The 13,944-nt window shown below is 39.0% G+C and overlaps 2 long non-coding RNA genes across 2 annotated transcripts; both read left to right on the forward strand.

The window, feature by feature from the left end:
* The first annotated feature begins 94 nt into the window (after positions 1–94).
* Positions 95–2,498, forward strand: LOC145423421 (uncharacterized). Its single transcript, XR_013904464.1, has 3 exons — positions 95–208; positions 1,312–1,340; positions 1,768–2,498. It is a non-coding gene; the product is annotated as an uncharacterized LOC145423421 (long non-coding RNA).
* Positions 2,499–11,268: 8,770 nt separating this feature from the next.
* LOC145423422 (uncharacterized) lies at positions 11,269–11,913 on the forward strand. The gene is made up of 3 exons (XR_013904465.1): positions 11,269–11,409; positions 11,526–11,629; positions 11,734–11,913. It is a non-coding gene; the product is annotated as an uncharacterized LOC145423422 (long non-coding RNA).
* Positions 11,914–13,944: the final 2,031 nt, after the last annotated feature.

The raw sequence follows: 13,944 nt of genomic DNA on the forward strand, positions 1-13,944 counted from the left end.
ATGAGTGACATAAAGAGAAAAAGTACCAATTTGTATGCTGGTGAGTCTTGTGTATTTTTTTCTCTGTCTCTCTATGACAGAGAAATATATATGCTCATTATTGATGTTCAAACTGATGCTCAAATTTCCAAGCACCACCTGAACGCCTCATCAGTCTTTAACTAATCACTGCACCAACTGCCGTCATTCCGCTTTGCTCTCTGCTGTGGTAAGTACAATACACTCAGTACAGCACTGTTTTAATTTTATGATGGTAAAAATACATGTTTGACATTTAAACTCACATATCAAGTCTTTTTAAAGTTCAACAGAGTTCAAAGAATAAAGAAAGCAAAAAAAGAACCTTTGCTACCATTTATATAGGTTTATGACTTTTGCTGTTAGCAGCAGTGCTAACGCTAGCTTCAATGCTAATGCTAGCTATAGTGCTAACACTAGCCTTAGCAGTTGTTAACTGACAAAAAGAATATTCTTGTGATATTCCTGTGATATTTATTGGCGGTCAGTGAGACAAAAGTAACAAATGAGATTTATTATTGCCATTGTGGCTCAGTTTTAACAGTAAGAGTACTTCATGACTTTTGCTGTTAGTAGCAGGAATGCTAACGCTAGCTTCAATGCTAACGCTAGCTTCAATGCTAATGCTAGCTATAGTGCTAACACTAGCCTTAGCAGTTGTTAACTGACAAAAAGAATATTCCTGTGATATTCCTGTGATATTTATTGGCGGTCAGTGAGACAAAAGTAACAAATGAGATTTATTATTGCCATTGTGCCTCAGTTTTAACAGTAAGAGTACTTCATGACTTTTGCTGTTAGTAGCAGTGCTAATGCTAGCTTCGATGCTAATGCTAGCATCAATGCTAACGCTAGCTATAGTGCCAACACTAGCCTTAGCAGTTTTTAACTGACAAAAAGAATATTCCTGTGATATTCCTGTGATATTTATTGGCGGTCAGTGAGACAAAAGTAACAAATGAGCTTTATTATTGCCATTGTGCCTCAGTTTTAACAGTAAGAGTGCTAGTTCTACCAGCAGTGCTAACACTAACTGAAGTTAGTGTTAGCACTTAGCGATGCTAAGGGTAGTAACAGTCTAACAGTAGCCTTATATAAGTACTTAAATAAATACTTCAGTTAATTAGTTTGAATTATAAAATGGCTGCTGTATCAGCTGGTGTGCTATATTACTCTATAATTACCCTGCTGACTATAAGTTCAGTGTATCATGTCGTGTGGGCTTTGTTTTTTTGTTAGTCTGATAAAACTGTACAGACAACTAACATGTTATTTCTTGTCTTACACTTTCAGGAACTTGACTCACATCTGTGCTTTGCCTGGTAGGTGTGCACATACTGTTAGAGAAGTACACCAAAATTTTAAAAAAATAATCTGACTAATATAAGCTTTAAAGTGATGGGTTCAAACTTTGTGCTAGACCTTTTAAACACATTTTTATAATAAAGACACATAAGTTCAGCTTAACAATTGGGCTAAAATATTTTTTTCGTACATTTTTGCACATTACATGTGATTAGTTAACAATTCACTCAGTCATATTTGTATTTAAAAATATTATTGCTGAATTTAATTAAATATTTATTCTTTTAAAAAGTGCCAAATTGCTCAACTTTTTGCACATGGCAGCCGACAACAGTTTAGCTTGAATATTTGTTTTGTCCTTTTTCAGTAGTCACAATTAGTTCATACAATTACCATGTGATATAATTTTATTAAAAAATTTTTTTTCTTGTTTTTTGTTCACAGTGTGCAGAAGAAGAACAAGGACCAGATCTCCAGTCTTCTATCTCACATCCCAACCCCCCAACCCCTCTATCTTCTGTCCTACTCCACCTGTTGTCTCTGCCTTCTTTCCATCTGTATTTCACCCTGTGGTTTGTGAGAAATTTTGCCAAACCAAGAATCTTATTGCGGTTTGATTTAAAGCCGTGTCTCTCCTGCTCTGTCTGTTCTCTCTGCTAAATTTTCTCTCTACCTGTTTTTCACTCTTTGGCTTGCTGCTGAAAAATGCACAAGCCAATAAAACAATAAAGAGTGCATATTTTGCCTCAACCTGAGAACAAACTGAACAAACAAAGAAAACTCTGCGGTTTGATTTAAAGCCGTGTCTCTCCTGCTCTGTCTGTTCTCTCTGCTAAATTTTCTCTCTACCTGTTTTTCACTCTTGGCTTGCTGCTGAAAAACGCCAAGCCATTAAAGCAATAAAGAGTGCATATTGCCTCTACCTGAGAACAAACTGAACAAATAAAGAAAACTCTAATTCACGGTTTGATTGTGATTTCCCAGCCGTGTTTCTCCTGCTCTGTCTGTTCTCTCTTCTAAATTTTCTCTCTAGCTGTTTTTCACTTTGCGCTTGCTGCTAAGTTGTGCCAAGCCAATAAAGAGAGTGCATATTATTCTCTTGACTGACAAACTGTCAAACAAACAAAGACATCTGTTTCTGAGAAATAAAAACTGAAATATAAAGACAAAGAAAACATCTCCTGCTCTGTGCCACTCTTATTTTATAAACATATTTTCTAAAGACTAAGAGAAACACTTGTGTAAAAATGCCAAGGAAGCAGAAAAAGTCACAAGCTGCAAAACAACGCTGGAAGAAGTTCCATGAGTTTTATGAAGTACCAACATGTGAACAAGCTGAGTGTGATTTTCCTCAGAGCTCTGCAGAAGACTTTGTGTCTGCAAAGACCAATGCTGATGGTGTCAAACAGGCAGGTCAACATGTTCCTGCACATGTACAACAGGTATCCTATGCAGATGCTGTAAAGATTGGATTGCAGCATGAATTTAATGATCATCAGGTAAACCATAGAGACCAACCTGAGGTGTCAAGTGCCCCACAGGTGGGTTATGCTGATATTGTAAAAAGAGGCCGTCACAGTGATGTGGCAGGACCATCTCATGCAGAAAGAGTGAACTTTGAAAACCAGCCCTCTGTTACACATATCTGTGCATCTCACAGCCAGGCTCATCCCAAATATGGAGACTCCAGAAACAAGCAGTGCACATGTAACTCACTCACATTTCTTGCTTTCCTTCATGAGAATGATAACATGACTACAGCTGACCTTAATCTGGTCTTGGATAAAGGTGATGTGATGTACAAAGAGGCCAAGAAAAGATTTCCTAAAAATATTCATTTGGCAACCGATGAGCTGCCAGACAAAGTTGATGCTCGCTGGTCTATGTATGATGTCGACATGACACAGCCTTCCCGGTATGGGACATTTGAAGAACCTCCAGAGGAGGCAGTAGATACCTTTCTCAGCTTAGAAGCAGGACTGAGCTGCCTGTTGTCAGATGTGCAGTATGCCTTATTGATTATGAGTGGATTGTGTATCGCAGTGTTCCGATCCACATCAGGCAAATATGGTTTCTTTGATCCACACTCCAGAACACCCAGTGGTCTTCCTCTACTACTACAGTCACGTAATCGTGGTACAGCAGTGATGCTGAAATTCACTCTCCTCAGTGACATGATTAAGAGGATCCAAGATTCTTATGAAATGATGGAGATATCACCCTCTTGTAACTATGAACTGAAGCCTGTGCAGTTCTACAGTATGAGCACAGTGAACCTGAGTGATACTATCACAGACACAGTCTGCAGACCAACAGCTGCCACTGCTGTGGCATCTACTCACTCTGATACAACTGTTGATGAAGCAAACTCCTCTACTCCAAGGAGAAACACAACGACTGATCTGACTGAGAACATCTTTTGTCAAATGTCCATTTGTACGCCACCGGTGAAACAAAAAGAAGTCCACGTGACTCAGTTCACATCATATGAAGATCAGAATGAACCTCCTAATATACCAACTGAAGAACTATGCAGTGAATTAAGTTTCCTTCCATCAAGGGATGCTTTTTTATGTCAATCAAATGCTGCAATAACAAATGTTGCTTCCTGTGATCTTTCTGATATAGTTTTACAAAAACTGAAAAAAGTTAATAAACAACAAAGGCAAAAAATGAGAAGAAGATTAATGGCATCAGAGAAACCCAGAAATCAGAGAAAAGAAAACCAAAAAAGGAAAGAACGACAAAAGTATGCTTCAAACAAAGAGTACAAAGAAAAGAAAAAGTCTTGCACAAGCGAGGCATATAAAAACAATCCTGAAGTCAGACAGAAAAAACAACAGTATATTAGAAGACGTTACTGTGAAAATGATGAATTCAGACAGAAACAACAGCAATATATTAGAAGACGTTACTGTGAAAATGATGAATTCAGAAAGAAACAAAAACAATATGTTAAAAAACGTTTTTCTGAGAATGCTACAGTTAGAAAGAAACAACAACAATATATTAAAAGACGCTACTGTGAGAACGATGAATTCAGAAAGAAACAACAACAATATATTAAAAGACGCTACTGTGAGAACGATGAATTCAGAAAGAAACAACAACAATATATTAAAAGACGCTACTGTGACAATGCTGAATTTAGACAAAAACAAAAAAACTATATAACTAAAAGGTATCAAGAAAACCCTGAATTCAGAGAGAGACAGAGATCTCGAGTGACTCAGCGTTATGCACGTGACAATGCATTCAGAGTAAGACACAGACAACTAATGAAACAACTAATGCGAGACAGGTATCAAAGTAATCTTGCCTTCAGGATTATGCACAACATGAGATGTGCAATGAAAATAAAAAGGAAATACAGATGGGTGAACAGACAAACCCAAGAGAGTGACAACAGTGTGATCAACGAGGCCATATCTGTGTTCAAATCACAAATCAAAGCTGGACCATCATACCCATGTACTGTATGCTTCAAGGCTTCATTTCCAAACCAAGTGCGACCCTGCACAAGGTCAAAGTATGTCAAAAACCCACATGTAGTTGCAACATGTTTGACAGGAAAGTTTGTTCATGTTTGTGATGAAAACTGCAGAAATGAGCAGTGCAAAGTGCCTGATGAGAGAAAGAGAGAGTGGATATGTCACACCTGCCACGATCATCTTAAAAATGGATCCATGCCAGCACTTGCTGTTGCCAATAAGTTGGATCTTGCTGATATTCCAGCTGAACTTTCTGATCTCAACATACTGGAGAGACATCTCATAGCCAAGTGCATACCATTTGCCAAGATCATTCCTCTTCCCAAAGGCAGACAAAGAGCAATTAGAGGAAATGTGGTCTGTGTCCCATCAGAGGTACAGGAAACTGTTGAAACACTACCTCGATTGAGAATTAATTCTCAGGTCTTGAGAGTAAAATTGAAGAGACGCTTGTCTTACAAAGGTCATCAGCTGTTTCAGACTGTAAGCTGGTCTAAACTTGTGCAAGCACTGCATAAACTCAAGCAGATTCATCCACAGTATAAGGATGTGAGCATCAGAGATGATGCTGAGCTGTGTGATCCAACTCTTCCTGATGAAGATGATGAGGATGATGATGAAAACATGAATGAGGACGATTATGATGAGGCTGATTTAATGGAAATTGACAGCTGTGAGAAAAATGCACTGAGTGAAGCACAAAATATAAATGAACAGGACATTGACATGTTACCCTGTGATGGTGAACAATCGCATGAACAGATGAGAGATGATTCAGAGCAAGCAGATGGACTGACTAATGGTGGTTTTGCACTCGAGTCCTGTTTGCAGCCCCCTGATGTGGCTGAGGAGATATTATGTTTCAGTGAAGGAATCTACTCTGTTGCTCCTGCAGAGAGAAACAATCCAATAAGTTTTTTCAAAACACCTAAACTGGAGGCCATGGCCTTCCCTGTGCAGTTTCCTACAGGCCAAAACACACTTGATGAAAGAAGGCTGATCAAAGTATCCCCCAGTGGGTATTTCAAATCAAGACTTTTCTGCATTGATGATCGTTTTGCCAAAGACACAAACTATTTATTCTTTGCACAGTTTGTGACTGAAATACACTTGGCTACATCCAGCATGACAGTACAGTTAAGGAAGGCAAAGCCTCTGACCAGAGATGGTAGAAAAATAACCTCAGGCATGTTACAAGATAAACATGAGGTGGAGAAACTGGTGCGAAATAAAGATGCAGTGAGATTCATGCAGCCTCTGAGAGGAACCCCAGCCTATTGGGAGAAAACAACAAGAGATCTTTTTGCCATGATCAGACAGTTGGGAACTCCCACGTTCTTTTGCACATTTTCAGCTGCTGAAATGCGCTGGCCTGAAGTGATCGAGGCAATAACAAGGCAGCAAGGTGAACAAGTGAATTTTGAAGGACTCGACTGGTCAGCAAAGTGTGACATCCTGAGAAGCAATCCTGTCACAACAATGCGCATGTTTGACAAGAGAGTTGAAGCATTATTCAGAGATTTACTCTTATCTCCCGCAGAGCCACTTGGCAAAGTCATTGACTACTTTTACAGAGTTGAGTTTCAGCACAGAGGAAGCCCACACATACACTGCCTCCTGTGGGTAGAAGGTGCTCCTGTGTTTGAGGAGGATGATGAGCAAACTGTTCTTGATTTTATAAACAAATACATCACAGCTCAGCTGCCTGATCCACATAAACAACCTGAACTGTACAAAAAAGTAACAGAAGTGCAAAAACACAGTAAGAACCACACAAAGACGTGCTTTAGGAGTTTAAGCTCCGGGTGCCGTTTTGGTTTTCCCAAACCACCCTGCAATGAGACAATGATCACAAGACCCAGTGAGGATGATGCACTGGAAGTAGAAACGGCAAAGAACAAGCTCAGACCACTGAACCAGCTGCTGAATGAACCTGAAACTGCTTCCATGAGTTTAGAGCAGCTCTTGGAAAGATGCAAGTTGACACATGCAGAATATCAGAGATACCTGAATAAAATGAACATGAGGAGTACGATCATACTAAAGCGTGATCCAAAAGACTCTTGGATAAACGGCTATAATCCACATCTGCTTGAAGCCTGGAACAGTAATATCGACATAAGCTTTGTTTTAGATGCTTTTGGTGCTGCAAATTATTTAATGAAATATATATCAAAAAAAGAGGGCGGGCTATCTGAGTACCTGAAAACTGTCATTGAGAACTCCCATAAGGACAGTGTAAATGAGTGCGATGAAATGAGAGCCGTCATGCAGGCATATTCAAAGAAGCGAGAGATCAGTGCACAGGAGTGTGTTGCTCGTGCATGTGGTCTTCACATGAAGCAATGCTCACGTGCTGTAATATTCATTCCAACTGATGATAATCCTGTGAAAATGAGTCGTCCCCTGTCAGTTCTGGACAACACAACACCTGAGTCTTCCAATGTTTGGATGACATCTTTGAATGACAAATACAAAGCCAGACCTGAAACACCAGAGTATGAGGAGATGTGCATGGCAGACTTTGCTGCTACTTGCAGGATTGTCTATGGCCAACAGAAAAAAGGTAAAGATGTTTTGCCCCTTCTCAATGAGATGGGGTTTGTGCAAAGGCGCAAAAACAATAAGCCTGCTATCATCAGATTTCACCGCTGCTCACAAGAAAAACATCCAGAGCAATATTACGGAAGACTGCTTAAACTGTACCTTCCTCATCGTTCAGACCACGAACTGAAAACACCATCGTTGCCATCCTATCAGGCTTTCTATGGTGCTGGCTGTGTACAGCTACCAGGTACTGACCGTCTTGAGTACGTGCAACACATTGTCAAAAGAAACAGAGAAAAATATGAGAAAAACAGTGAGGAGATCGAGAGCGCTGTTGAGGAATATGAGCAGAACAGAGGTGTGACTGACGAATGGTGTAATCTGGCACCTGAATCAGATCTCGTAAGGTTGCCACTTGTCGAACAAGAAAGAGAGCGAGACAATGAAAATGAACAGGAAGATGTGCCCGACTACAGCCGTCAGGCTGATGCTTCAACAGAAGTCAGAGCCATCAGGGAACCCCCTGCTATTGATCCCACATTGTTACGTCAGATGTTTCAGAATCTGAACAAGAAGCAAGCCTGCATATTTTATGCAGTTAGAGACTGGTGCATTAAAAGAGTCTGTGCTCTAAATCCAGAGCAGTTTTTCTTTTATATTAATGGTGGTGCTGGAACAGGAAAATCACATCTTATCAAATGCATCTACTCAGAAGCATCTAAGATACTGAGCAAAGTGCCCAGATATGCAGACGACGTTGACATATCAAAACCCACTGTCCTGTTAACTGCTTTCACTGGGACTGCAGCTTTTAACATTTCTGGAACAACACTGCATTCTCTTCTCAAGCTGCCTAGAAGCTTAAAACCTCCCATTCAGGGACTTGGCAATCAGCTGGATGAAGTCAGATCAGAACTTTTGAATGCTGAAATAATCGTCATTGACGAAGTGTCTATGGTGTCAAGACATCTCTTTGCATATGTAGATGCAAGACTCAAACAGATCAAAGGGACTCGGAGACCCTTTGGAGGCATGTCAGTCATTGCTGTCGGAGACTTCTATCAGCTACCCCCAGTGCGACAGTCTAAACCTCTCTGTGTGCACGACCCGTCCGAGATCGACCTGTGGCGGGAGCATTTTCAGATGATCACTCTGACTGAGATTATGCGTCAGAAAGATGATGTTGTCTTTGCTGAGATGCTGAACAGAATTCGTGTAAAAGGAAAGTTGGATGAGCTTTGCGAAGCAGATAGAGATTTGTTGTTACAGGCCATAACTGAACCAGCCCATTGTCCGACTGATGCATTGCACATTTTTGCAACTAATAAAGAAGTGGATGCACACAACTCTTCAACACTGGCTCTGCTCCACACTCATATCATTGACATCCATGCAGATGATTATAGAAAAGATCCTAGAACTGGCAGAATGGCACTTCAAGACAGACCATTGAAAGGAGGTAAAAACGAGTTACCAGACACACTGAAAGTTGCAGAAGGAGCTCGTGTCATGCTCACCAGAAACATTGACATACAAAATGGTTTGGTTAATGGAGCTTTTGGAAAACTACTTAGAGTAGTTCACTCTGAAAACGACCAACACATCATCAAACTTGGACTTAAAATGGATAATGAGACATCTGGAAAGAATAACCGCACACCAGCAGACGACATGGTGTACATTGAGAGAGCAGAGGAGAATCTGAAGCAGAAAGGAGTGGTACGAAGACAGTTCCCAGTGAAGCTGGCCTTTGCATGTACAATACATAAGGTACAGGGTATGACAACTACATCAGCTGTTGTCTCTCTTAAGAGCATTTTTGAGCCCGGCATGGCCTACGTAGCTGTCAGTAGAGTGACGTCTCTCAGTGGACTGTATCTTCTTGATATGGAGGAGAAAAAAATATTCACCAACCCAGAAATCACTGCAGCACTTGAGAACATGAGACAAGCCAACCTTGATGACATGATGCCTCTTCTACACGTGAGACAAACCCTCAGCAGGTCAGAGGTTTTCACCATTGTTCATCATAATACAGAGGGACTGCCAGCTCACATTAATGACATCAAAAGTCACCATGAATTGTGTCTAGCAGATGTTTTGTGCCTAACAGAAACACACCTGCGGGGCTCTTTTGTCGCAGAGAGTCTCCACTTGGAAAATTACAATTTGTTCAAACGCAACAGACACCTGTCCTACACAAACTTTCCCCAAATGGCAAACAGAAGTGGTGGTGGAGTTGCTGTTTATGTGAAAAGTGACATTCAAGTGCATGAAAAACAGTACATCCATAATGTAACTGACCTTGAATTTCTGGCTTTAAAGGTTGAAGCACCAGTCAGTGCTCTGATTGCAGTTGTATACAGACCTCCAGACTACACTCTGAGGCAATTCCTGAAAAACCTGGTAAGCCTATTAGACTCATTGGAGATCATGGACTGTCATCCCATCATAGTTTGTGGTGATTTTAATGAGAATGTTTTATCCAGTGCAAACAAACCAATCATGGAGTTGTTTGAGTCTAGGGGATACGCACAGGTCATCACTGCCCCTACCACAGAGAAGAACACACTGCTTGACCTAATTTTCATTTCTCAGCCAGATCGATGTCTCCATTCTGGAGTCTTGAAGACCTACCATAGTTACCATGACCCAGTATACTGTGTATTGTCCTGTGATGATTCATGATCTAGATCTTTGAATACAGTAAGTAATTTCTATATTTTTGAATGACTTAAGAAAGTAGAGCGATATTTAAAAGTTGACGCTCTGCATTGCAGTATAATGGTTGAATTGTTTACATAAAATACAATTACATGAATTAAGTAATGATCAGTAAAAGATGACAATTTTATTTATCACAGAAAATCTAAAATTCACTAACAGTAACCTATAAATGTCAGAAAAATCAAATATAGCAGTTTAAAATGAATAGTGTAGGCATATCCTCTCTGCAGCCAGGCTTCAACATCCTGCCAGGCTGCCCCAGTCTCACCGTGGCTGGGAGGGAGGGAGGGTGGACCAGAGGATTGCCTACACAACACATAAATGTTCAACAGCTTCTTCATTGTTTCTGAGAGAACAATAATGACTAAAGGTTGCTTTTTAAAAAAACAAACACAAACAAACAAACAAACCTAATTACAGCAATAATGACAGTTAAGCCACTTTATGTGTGCCTCTATTTTGAAATACTATTTACAAAAATGTTATTATTTTGGTTTGTTATAAACTTTAAACTTTTTCAAAAGTATACGATTATATTTTTGGACAAATATTTCGATGAAACATACATTTTTATGAGCTTTTATCATGTTTCGGCCAGTGCAATCATCAGGGTGGGTCTGGGTTGATAACTGCACATTTCTGGCCAGAAATGTTTCAGCAGTGTTACATAAGTAGTACATATGTAACACTTGCTTTCTGTTACCAGCTGATACCCTACATTTGTATAGACATTGGATGGTGTGAGGTTGGGGAGTTGAGGGGGGGGTTTACGGTGGGAGCTGAGGGGGGGGGGGGGGTGTTAGGTTTCCCTTTTTCTTTTTTAAGAGAGACACAGTCCTCCTGTGTCTTCTCCAAGCTTCACATGTAAGATCCAACAGTGTGAAGCACATAGCAGCTAGAAACTGTAATGCCACAGATCAGAGAGGCTTCATCATCACCATCTTCATCGCCGTACGATCAGAGCGTGAGACTTCACATCTGGAGCACAGGAGACATTCTGTGATAAGTCCTCCTTCTAGCTTGTCCCACAAGCAGTCGGTGAGATTTACTCACAACAAAAAGGGTTAATGACATTATTTCCATGAAAACATGTATTCATTCTTTGTAAAGTGTTTAAATTGTGTTTTCACTTGACCTTAGGAGTGTTAGAGTGTATTGTAATGTCTGTACTCAGGTGTTTCCCTCTGTGATCCATCCCCATCAGAGCTGAGACACTCAGGACTGAACAGACTGCACAGTTTCTGTGACCGAGCCTCCAAAACACCTTCTTTGAAACCACTCATGATAGAAGGGCTTCATATTTGCAGCAGCACTACTACAGGTATTCAGTTTATTACAGGATGTGTTTGTTTCTTAGGACCAGCTCTGAGTGCACACTACCTAACATATACACCTTTCTGTTCATTACAAACCAACTACTCTGGATCATATGGCCAGTTGGCAGGAATGTTGCTGCAGGAAAACATCCCTGGAGATCACCATCATTGTCAGACTGACTGTGCCTCCTCTGTGCAGTGTCAAGATCCTCTCTAAATGAGTGTGTAAGTTAACATTTTCATTATTTTATTCCCTTTGACAAGACAAGTATCACTGATATTTACATTTACAACTACATATGTTCCCGTTTTCTGCTCTTCTTTTAAAGTCCTCAGCTATCCTGCTTCTGTGCTGCTTGCCACACATCAAACACTGGCCGGATGACAGGGAGGATCCACTCTGAAGTCACTGGACGTGATGAGGATCATATGGGACTTCATAGTTTCACAGAAACATTGTGCTCTGTGATTACAGGTTTTAAATGGACATAATGACTGCCTCTCTCTGATCAACAGGCTAAAGGATTGTTTTCATTGTTAGTGCTCTGTACAATGTATGCTTATTTAATATTTCATCACAGAGCAAACCTTTATTTATTTAACATTTTTTTATTTTGTTTTAATGTTGAATTAACTGTAGGGATTTTTTTAAGTGGGCACTTGGGATGTCATATGACCAGAAATGTGGTAACTGGAATTCAACGTTATGGAAGAAAAAATCTGCTGAGAACGAAACACACACAAAACCCCCCAAGAAAATTCAAATTCATTCCATGTAATCCAATCTAAAACATTTTAAACTGCTGAACAGCAACACAAACAGCGTTAAAAAACAGTGTTAACAGAATGATTATGATGATTTTGTACCAAAGTTTCAGGTCACATGGCACACCTAGTGTGTAGTGTGGGGTATCAGCTGGTAAGTATAGGTTTTTTCATATTTGTGTCCTTAGAGTTTAGATAGATAAAGCCTTGTGTATAATAATTAGTCATAACCACAACTCAAAGTCAGGGACTAACTAAATTTGGGACTTTGTGTCTGAGCCCAGGTTAAAACAATGTGTAAAAAAGCCTTTAGTGGCATGGCTGAACAATGCTGTATTGATACTTATTTATCCATGTTCACAAAAAGGACTAATGTGTTTATTTGATTATTTGCATGTGTTAAACTGTGTCACCACCTTAGGCTTTCATTTGAGTTTACTCACAAATCTCTATACAGTTCTCTTTTACCACTGTGTGGACTCTGTTTACATTAAAACATAAAAAAGAATGAGTAATAAAAAGATGTGTAGACAGATCAGAAGATTAAGTAGACCGATAGAAACAGCTGTTCAGCCATGTTCTAAGAAACCAACACAATTTAAAGGTTCAGGATTGTGGTTTTAAAAGTTGAATTTTCATGTATTTCATATGTTGCTCATTATTTTTTATTTAGTTATTTAATTTAGTTATTTTTCTTTATTCTACCAGTCCTTTTCAGAAAGAAGCTGTAAAATATGACTTAAGATTTTTATGTTATTTTCTATGACATACAAAACAAATTGATGTATGTAATACTATTAAACATGATATACACATGTGTATATGTCTGAAAAACATCATGCTGTATATTAAAGTTTGTATTTTCTGCAGAATGTTTGTTCATCTTTTAAGTTCATTTCAATTAGAAGAATATGAACTTTTAATATTCATTCAGAGGTTTTCTGACTCTAAATTTTCTTTTGTCATTACTCATCTTTTTATTATTTACATTTTAAACATGCTTAGCTTTTTCCAACTTCTTCTGTGTGAACATCAGCTTTCAAAAGTTCTGCACTTTTATTTTCAGGTTAAAAATTCTGTATTTTCCAGCTCATTCAGATTTTTAACTTAACATTCAGCAATTAATTCATTTCAGTGCATACATTCAGATTCAAGCATTCACACTGCAGTTTCTTCAGAAAATGCACTTTCTAGTTCTATTTTATTATTATCTATTCCGTACGTTTTTTGAAAGCCTACTCCTTCAAAACCGTTCAACTTAGAAAAACCATTCAAACACCGTTAGATTCCTATTCTTTTGGACAACATTGCTTCTATTTTTCTCATTTTTAACATTTATATTTTTAATTTTATTCAACTTTTTTCAACAAAAATTTATAATGTATTTCAATGGGGAGACCCTTCAAATTCTCATTCAACTTCCTCCTCTTTAAACTGTATCTACTTCCACATACATTGACATAGAGCCACCATTCAAACTTTAAAACGAAGACAAGACATTCAACTATTCAACTTGTATTTATCTTTTCAATATCTATTATACTTTTTCTTCAGTTCCAGTTTAAGTTTCATGATGTTTTTTCACCCGTTTCAGAGTTTATAATGGGTGTGTATGGGACGGAATGTTGGGGCTAGAGTGAGGCAGCTCAACTGCTAGAGTGAGAGGAGCAACAAAATTAATCTTAAAATCTTTTTTAAAACTGCTGCTGTGTCCGCAGCGTTTGCTCTACAGGTATGATTTTACCCTCAAAACGTAGCCATGGCTGTCCTCTTTC

Source organism: Astatotilapia calliptera, chromosome 22, assembly GCF_964374335.1.
Source record: "Astatotilapia calliptera chromosome 22, fAstCal68.1, whole genome shotgun sequence".
NCBI classification, from domain to species: Eukaryota; Metazoa; Chordata; class Actinopteri; order Cichliformes; family Cichlidae; genus Astatotilapia; species Astatotilapia calliptera.